We start from the raw sequence: 10009 nt of genomic DNA, 5'->3' as shown, positions 1-10009 counted from the left end.
TCTGGGAAAAACAAAGACTTGAATACAGCCAGAAGAACTTACTGTTTGTCTTGGCCTGGTGTCTAATAAGACATTTGCAAGGATTTTTTTTTTAAAGGGCTCTCACCCTAAAACAAATGCCCCATTGGTACCTATGTGAGGATCAAATTAAAAGAAAGACAAAGTAGTATCATGGCTAGCCTAGGATACAGTCTCTTAACAAAAGTAAAAACAGAAATCAGACTTAGAACAAAAATTAAAATTTATTTACACTATCAACCCACCTACTATATTACACTGCAGTCATGCAATCTTCCAGACAGGCCCATGGGGGAAAATCCTCACCATCACAAATGGCCAGACCCTTTGCCAGGTCCTTCTGCTAATGGTCGGAACGTGGCTTCATTGGAGGCTGATATTCAGGACCTGATAGGAGCTATTGAAGGCCTCTTCTAAGACTAACTGGACCAAAATGAAACTAAGTACTGCAAGGGAAAGAAAACATGTATAAACATTTGTGGGAGGATCCCGCATTCCACATCCAAAGGAACACAGCTCTAAATCCAGGCATGGGAACCTTTTCATTTCCACTTTAGTTGTAATTCTCCTTGATATAAAGAAGCAAATTCAAGATGATGTAGTTGGATGGGCAGGTGAGATCTTGATGTTATCATTGAGGATGAGATGCAATTCTTTCAAGAATTAAAAATAACCATTCTTGTTTTACTAATTAATTCACCTGATAAGTGCAGTTAACACTCCCATCCAACAAATTCCCAATGTCCTTTTCCTTTTTTAATTTTGAAGTATTTTTATTTTATTAGTTTTATTTCATTCATCACCTCCTCCCCTTTGGCAACCATCATCAGTTTGTTCTCTACATCTCTGAGTCAGTTTCTGTTTTGTTTCTTCATTTGTTACGTGTTTTTCTGTACTTTGTAGAATGAGTCTGGAAGCATTTCTTCCTCTTTAGTTTTTTGGGACCGTTTAAGGATAGGTATTCATTCTTGGGATGTTTGGTAGAATTCACCTGTGAAGTTCGTCTGATCCTTTTATTTGTTGAAAGCTTTTTGATTGCTGTCTTTATTTCATTTCTAGTAATTGGTCTCTTTAGATATTCTATTTCTTCCTGGTTCAGTCTTAAAAGGTTTTCTTCTTCTAGAAATGTATCCATTTCTTCTAGAAGGTTGAATATTTGGCATATAATTGTTTGTAGTATTCTTTAATGATTCCTTGTATTTCTGTTGTGTTGACTGTAACTTTATGATCTTATTTATTTGAACTTTTTTTTATGCATTTAGCTAAAGTTTTTGTCAGTTTTGTTTCTTTTCAGAGAACCAGCTGTTAGTTTAGTTGATCTTTTCTATTTTTTAAAATTCTTTCTATTTTATTTATTTCCACTCTGGTCTTAATTCCTTTTTTTCTGTTTATTTTGCATTTTGTTTGTTCTTTTTCTAGTTCCTTAAGGTGTAGAGTTAGACTGTTTGACATTTTTCATGTTTCTTGTGTGCTAGTTCTAGGGCCATGAGAGGGACAGGCCTGGGGCCACCTGGTACAAGCTACAAAGTGATCTGCAGATTGCGCTGGGCTAGGAGGTGCCTGGGCTATGCTGTGAATTGAGTCTCACTGCCATTAGTGCCAAGCTTGTGGCCACTTAGCACAGGTATGGGGCATGCCAAGGCCAGGTATGCTTGTTAGGGGTTGGTGAAGCAATGCAAACTCTCAAGCTTTGTTAACTGGGAATGTCTTTATTTCAGTTTCACTTTTAAAGGATAATCTTTCTGCATATAGGATTCTTAGTTGGCAAGCGGGGTTTGGTGTTTAGGATTTTGACAATGCCACTCCACTGTATTCTTCCTCCATTGCTCTGAGAAGTTAATTGCATTGTTGTTTCCCTGAATCATTTTTCTCTTGCTGCTTTCAAGATTTTTCTCTTTATCAGTCAAGTTTTACTATAATGTGTTTAGGTGTGGACCTCTTTGAATTTATCCTACTTGGGATTCATTGAGATTCTTGGATCTGTGGATTTATGATATCAAATTTATGAAAGTTTAGGGCCATTATTTCTTCAAATATTCCCTTGGTCCCTTTCTTTCCCTCCTCTTCTTCTATGACAACCATTTATTTCCCTATGTTAGTTAGTATGCTTGATGTTGCACACAGATCCTACAGCTCTATTCATTTTTATTCATTTGTTTTTTTTCTCTCTAATCGTCAGGATTGGGTAATTTTTATGACATACATTCAAGTTCACTCATTCTTCTTATCTCAAATCTACTGTTAAGACCATCTAGTAAATATTTTTTTTAATATATATTTTATTGATATTTCTACAGAGAGGAAGGGAGAGGGATAGAGAGTTAGAAACATCGATGAGAGAGAAACATCGATCAGCTGCCTCCTGCACACCCCCTATTGGGGATGTACCCGCAACCCAGGTACATGCCCTTGACCGGAATCGAACCTGGGACCTTTCAGTCCGCAGGCTGACGCTCTATCCACTGAGCCAAACCGGTTTCGGCGACCATCTAGTAAATATTTTGTTCAACTTATTGCAGTTTTCAACGTGAGAATTTCCATTTGGTTCTTTTTTTTTTTTTCATGGTTTTCATTGAGATTCCCTTCTTTTTTAGTTATATTTTGCTTCCATCTTTAATCATAATTTGCTTTAATTCTCTGAGCATATCTGCTTTGAAACCTTTGCTAAATCTTAACATCTGAATTCATTTAGACACAGCTTCTATTGACTGTTTTTCCCTAAATATAAATTATATTTTCCTGTTTGTATATATGCCTCATACTTTGTTTAAAAAAATGGACATTTTGCCCTGACCGGTTTGGCTCAGTGGATAGAGCGTCGGCCTGCGGACTGAAGGGTCCCGGGTTCGATTCCGGTCAAGAGTATGTACCTTGGTTGAGGGCACATCCCCAGTGGGGGGTGTGCAGGAGGCAGCTGATCGATGTTTCTCTCTCATCGATGTTTCTGACTCTCTATCCCTCTCCCTTCCTCTCTGTAAAAAATCAATAAAATATATATTTTTTTTTAAAAAAATGGACATTTTAGAAAATATATTGTAGCAACTTTGTATTCTGATTTCCCCCCAGAGTTGCTATTGTTTTATTTTTAGTAACTTGCCTAAACTCCATAGTGTGAGGAAAATTGATTTCTGCTTAGTTTTTCAATTGATATTTGTAGATAACTTATTTTTAGATAATTGTAGACTCACGTGCCATTTTAAGAAATAATACAGAGCCCTAACCGGTTTGGCTCAGTGGATAGAGCGTCGGCCTGCGGACTGAAGGGTCCCAGGTTCGATTCCGGTCAAGGGCATGTACCTTGGTTGTGGGCACATCCCCAATAGGGGGTGTTCAGGAGGCAGCTGATGGATGTCTCTCTCTCATCGATGTTTCTAACTCTCTATCCCTCTCCCTTCCTCTCTGTAAAAAATCAATAAAATATATTTAAAAAAAAAAAGAAATAATACAGAGAGGTGCCACAAACTTTACCCAGTTTTCCCCAATGGTAATATCTTGTAAAACTTTACTACAGTATCACAACCTGGATATTAACATTGATAGTCAAAACACAGAGCGGTTTCATCACCAAAGTGATCCCTCCTGTTGTTTTTTAATAGCCACACCTACCCTCCCCCCATCTCCAACTCCTGGAGACTATTAAGAACTGTTCTCCAATTCTATAACTGTCATTTCAAAACAGTGGAATTATATAGTATGTGACCATTTAAGTCTGGCTTCTTTTACTTAGCATAATGCCTTTGAGATTCATCCTGGTCATTGCATATATAATAGTTCATTTATTTTTATTACTGAGTAGTGTTTCATGGTATGCACTTACCACAATGCCATAGACTGAATTTTTCTGCTGCCTCAAAATATATATGCTAAGCCCAGCCAGTGTGGCTCAGTGGTTCAATTCCCGGTCGGGGCACATGCCTGGGTTGCTCGATCCCAATTAGGGAGCATACAGGAGGCAGCCAACCAATGTTTCTCTCTCCTTGATGTTTCTCTCTCTCTACCCCTCTCCTTCCCTCTCTCTCAAATCAATTTAAAAATATATTAAAATGTGTGTGTGTGTGTGTGTGTGTGTGTGTGTGTGTGTGTGTGTAAACCTAATCCTCAATGTGACGGTATTCAGAGGTGGGGTCTTTGGGAAGTGATTTGGTTTTGAGGGTGGGACCCTTATAAAGGAAACTCCAAAAGCTCCTTTGTCCTTTCTGCCATGTGAGGTCACAGCAAGATGGCCATCTATGAACAGAAACCAGGCCCTCACCAGACAGTGAATCTGTTAGAATGTAGATCTTGGACTTCCCAGTCTCCAAAACTGTGAGAAATAAATCTCTGGTTTATAAGCCACTCAGTCTATGGTACTTTGTTAGAGCAGCCCAAAAAGACTAAGATACACAATTTGTTTAACCATTCACCCACTGAAGAACATCTAGGGTTATTGCCAGTTTTTTGTTTTTATGAATAAAGCTATGAGCATTCATGCAGAGCTTTGTTATTTTAATTTTTTTTTTTATTTTATTTATTTTATTTTTTTTTTTACTGATTTCAGAAAGGAAGGGAAAGGGAGACATAGAAACATCAATGATGAGAGAGAATCACCGATCAGCTGCCTCCTGCACACCCCACACTGGGGATCAAGCCCGCAACCCAGGCATGTGCCCTTGACTGAAATCGAACCTGGGACCCTTCAGTCTGTAGGCCAACTGAGCCAAACCAGCTAGGGCAGGTTTTTTTATTTTATAAAAATACATTTTTATTTCTCTGGGATAAATGCCTAGAAGTACAAATCTGGGTAGTATGGTAGTTACATATTTAGTTTCATAAGAAACTTCAGTTTTCCAGAGTGGGTTTGCTATTTTACATTCCCATCAGCAATGTATGAATAATTCAGTTTCTCTGTGTTCTCACCAGCATTTGATGTTACCACTATTTTTTATTTTAGCAATTCTGAAAGATGTGTAGTGATAACTTATTGTGGTTTTAATTTGCATTACTCTAAAAACCACCCACATCCACACATGTGCATATTACTTCCATTTGTTGCCAATACTTTCAGATTCTGGGCAGAGCACCTCAAGGGTTTTTTGGGTTGTTTTTTTCCTTGCTTGCCTTGCTTAAGCTTTTAACATCTCTCATTTACTCAGAGTCCAATCCAGGCCAAAATCTCTAACATCACTATTGCCAACAGTTGCATAGCCCACATTCTTCAGATACTGCACACTTCTGGCCAAACTCCTGGTTTTCTGCTGTGTATTTTTGGCTTGTTTCCAGTTCATACTACTTCTACCCCATGAATCATCCAACACAAGCCAACCACCCAGTCCAACTCACAGCATGTTTCTATAATAGCTACAGGCTATTATTATTTTTTTATCTGGGCATGGTGAAAATGTACAGGACTGTGGGTAAGATCAGTTACTCCCTTTTCTAGCTCCCATGGCATTCTGTGCATTGGGGTGAAAGGTGGACAGAAAATGCACCACTTGTCTCCCTACCCCAATGCCTGCCTAGTGGTAACTGGGCTTCCATGAATACCAAATGGACACCTTTGGGGCAGTAGGTGAATCAAGGACTGTCCTCTGGGACCAACCCCTCTTCCTCCTGCAGTGCTAGGGGCAAGGCCCCACATCAGCTTGAAGTTGGGCCACAGTCAGGCAAACCGGAGAGGAAGAGGCATAGATCAGGCTGGTGGACTTGCCCTATAGGGTCTGGGGGATGACAGCTGCTCTAAGCACCCAGAGTTGCTTAAAAGCCAAAAGCTGAGGCATCGGGAATCTTTCAGTCTAGGGCAGAATGCATAGGGTGAATATGCTAGAGCCTGGGTTTTCAACAAGGTGATGCCACCCCTAGGGGACACTTTGGAAATTTAGGGAATGCTTTTGGTCATCATAATAACAGGGGAACACTCCATGGATGCGGAGGCCAAACAGCCATAGACTTGTCACATTTCACATGGCTTCCAGTGTCTTAGCCAACATTCACGTAGAGGTGGGAAATCTTCATAATCACTTGAGCCTGGAATCTTACGTTATTTTGCACAAATATTTATTACACATACACTATATTCTCTAGAAATGCAACTCAACTGAGGGAGTTGAGAAACTTTGTTTTGTTGGGAAACAACAAAAATCAGTCTCCAGAAGCCCCATCGCAGGAGTCTGAGTGGCCCATTCAACACCTCGCCTGTCACACTGCATGTACAGCTGTCCCATTCACAGCAATCCCCTAGCAGGTACAAGCACCTAATCCAGTCGTCATCACTTCTGAGAGCAGTCGTGCCCAGGCCATTACTTACTGAAATACATGAGTTCATTAGGTACCTTTCCTTTTATTCTTTATTTTTCAGTTAGTCCTGTATTTTTCTTAAATTACATGTTGGTAGGTGATGTTATCTCTTTCCAGGATAGTAAAATTTATAAACGGAGGGTGAGACTGATATGGTTGGGCTCAAGGAGCTAGAAAAGGCCAAAGGGTCCCTGATGCCTTAAGTGTGACTTTGAGTCTGCTCTTCTTTGTGCTCACTGGTGGCCTGCAGCTGCCCAGCACTAGTGGCCCTTGGCAGTCCTAGAGCAGGAAAGCAGCCAGAGGAAAAAGGAGGGCCCCATTCCAGGTAACAGACCACTGCAGTGTCCATCACAGGTGCCCAAGTGTGAACCCCCGGGCCGAGGAGAGGTGGATTACCCAGCTTCTCCACAGATGTGGCATGTGAACCAGTCACAAGGTCATGGATTTGGTATGAGGTAGACGCCAAGATTTGGTTGAAGGATAAGGACAAAAGGGATCAAGAGTCAGGCACCTCTGAGAGGGATTTCCAGATCCAGGCTGGTGATGAAGGGGCAGGAGAGTGATGAACTGTTGGATAGAGAAAGCATTTAAAGACACAGAGGTTTTAATTAGGAGTATCCTTTGTTTGTTTTTGATTAATGCCTTCTTCATCTTTAAAATGAAGGTCTGGTCAATGTGATTTCAAGATGTCAGGCTCCAAAATTCTAAGACTAGAGAGAGGGTAACTTGCTCAAAATGACAAAATTAGTTCTTGATAGCTAGCATCTTGGAGTTTAGACTCAGAAATCTCTCAGATGTAAGGGCTCTCATAAATCATCTATATCAGTGTTTTTAAAATCACAGGCTTCCTGCCAGTAGTTGGCCGAGCAATCAATTTAGAGGTCCAGGCCAGTTTTTTAATTAAATAGAAAAGACTAAAATTAGAGTATGAGTGTGTTTCACATGCAGGGTGATAATCATTTCATGAACTTTATATAAACATCCTTTCAGGCATCAGTTCTCATACACTCAATGAACGCTATGAATCCATGGCATAGGCAGCACCACTGTTAACGGAAGACTAAAGCTGGGGAGATTCTCTTTGCTTTCTTAGTTCTCATCTACCAAAAGGTGACCACAGGTGACCCACCAGCCTCACTCGTGGACACCTCCCCTCACTCACTTATTATAATGTTCCATTATAATAAACACTAGGGGCCCAGTGCACGAATTCGTGTACCTTGAAAGGAACTGTGGACCGCGAGGCTGTGGTGAGCATAGGGGCAGGTCTTGGCCCATCCTCCGCAGGCCCCTGCCCCCCAGTCCCTCCTGCCGAGGCCCTGGTCCCGTCTGCCAGCGGCCCCGCTCCCGCCGCCACTGCCGCTCCCACACACTGATGGCACCAGCCTCGCTCGCACCCGCTGACTGCACAGAGCAATTGGGGCCAGTGCCAGCGACAGCTGCTGCCCCAATCACCCCTCAGGAGCAGAGTGAGGTGGAGAAGCCCTCAGGGGCTATTGGGGCCAGCAGCCGCCACTCGCACCCGCTGATGGCGCTGAGTGATTGGGACCAGGCACCAGCAGTGAATGCGAGGGGAGCCAGTGCCGGCAGTGGGTTTGAGAGGTGGCTGCTGGCCCCGATCATCCCATCGGGCTTAAACCGACAGTTGGACATCCCTCTCACAATCCGGGACCGCTGACTCCTAACCACTTGCTTGCCTGCCTGCCTGATGACCCCTAACCACTTCTGCCTGCCAGCCTGATCACCCCCTAACCGCTCCCCTGCCAGCCTGATTGATGCCTAACTGCTCCCCTGCCAACCTGATTGCCCCCATCTGCCCTCCCCCGCCGGCCTGATACCCCACAACTGCCTTCCCCTGCCGTGACCCGCCTCCTCCGCACAAGGCGGCGGAGATGCCAGAACTGGCCTCCTCTGCACCACGCAGAGCCATGGGACCTACAGGCCTCACCTCGCAGAGCGGCCACTGGGCCCCACCTCCTCTGTGCATGCGGCCATCTTTGTGACGGCCATCTTGTGACAACTTGAGGGTGTGACACCACCTAGGCTATTATTAGTATAGATTACAGAGTGCCAGATACTGTTCTATACACTCTGTAGTAACTGACCTGCTGAATCCTCATCACATTCAAGTGGGTACTATTATCCTTTTTCTATAGATGAGGAAACTGGGGCACAGAGAGGTTCAGCCACTCGGCCAGAGTTACATGGCCTGCAGGACTTGGAGCAGGGCTTGTACCTGCCATGCTGAACTTCAGTTCAGAGAACTCCCTTCCTGGACCAGATGGTGGTAGAGCATCTCCCTGCACAGCCCCCCGCATGCCACTCCAATGGGGCCACTCTGGCAGCAACCTAGGGGTATCTTGTCCTCAGGTGGGGAAACAAGTTCTTACACAACTCCTATTCTCCACCTAGCACTAAGCCAAGGCCCCTAGAGTTCAGCCTCTGCACCAGGGCCAAGCCATGTCCTCTACATGGAATGCCCAGTCCAAAACCCCTTCTTTTGCATGTGCCTTCATATTGTACCTCTCCCAAGATGTCTTCTGCAATCACCCCAACAAAAGCTTCATAACCATCATCCTCTCTTTATCTTGTCACTATCTGCCAACAGATTATATACTGAGTGAGCAAGAGGAAAGGGGCTAAATAATATCAAAGGCAAAACTCAATCCCTTTCTCCCCTTAGACTTAATATAACTGACCAGCCATCTATCCTTGCAATGGTCAAACAACTCTATTTCCCCATCAACAACTAAGTGCAGAGGATGCAGTGCCCTGGCAAAGAAAATCTAGCACATGCAGGAGCTCTGTAACAGGAGAAGGCAGAGCCAGCGAGGAGTCTGCTTCTGGTAATTCAGGCCAGGCACACACGAAGGGTTTATGAACCGAGAAGGATGTTTTTGCACTCCCACACCTATTTCACGTTCCCTACTGGCCTGTATCACTTCTTTTGGAGAGGATCTGGGTCAGGTGTGCAAACACTAGCTGGTCCAACACTAAAAGAGGTTTTGTGCTCTCAGGAAGACCTGTGTGCTTGATGAGACCAACTCTGCCCAATCCTCATTCTGATGATGGGTAAACACTGCCCACTCCTCATTCTGATGATAAGTGACACTTTGAAAGAATTACTTCAAAAACCCTCAATTAGCCCTGACCGGTTTGGCTCAGTGGATAGAGCATCAGCCTGCAGACTGAAAGGTCCTGGGTTCGATTCCGGTCAAGGGCATGTACCTTGGTTGCGGGCACATCCCCAGTGGGGAGTGTGCAGAAGGCAGCTGATCGGTGTTTCTCTCTCATCGATGTTTCTAACACTCTATTCCTCTCCCTTCCTCTCTGTAAAAAATCAATAAAATATATTTTTTTAAAAAACCCTCAATTAATTATCACATACTAGAGGGCTGATATACAAAATTCATGCAAGAATAGGCCTTCCTTCCCCTGGCTGCCGGCACGGGCTTCCCTCCAGCACTCAGGAGCCGCCGGCAGGCACCCAGGACCCAGGCTGCTTCCCTCCTCTGGCCGCCAGCAGGCACCTGGGACCTGGGCTGCTTTTATCCTCCAGCCACCTGCAGGCACCCGGGACCCGGGCTGGCTTTCCTCCAGCCCCGGCTTCATTAGGAAGGACGTCCAGAATGACGTCTGGTCTAATTAGCATATTACCCTTTTATTATTACAGATGTTCTTGCCTTAGAAAACACCATCAGACAGGAGGAAACAGAGA

Source organism: Plecotus auritus (assembly GCF_963455305.1).
Source record: "Plecotus auritus genome assembly, chromosome: 7".
Lineage (NCBI taxonomy): Eukaryota > Metazoa > Chordata > Mammalia > Chiroptera > Vespertilionidae > Plecotus > Plecotus auritus.
The sequence above is the reverse complement of the archived record's forward strand: the minus strand, read 5'-3'. Positions refer to the sequence as shown.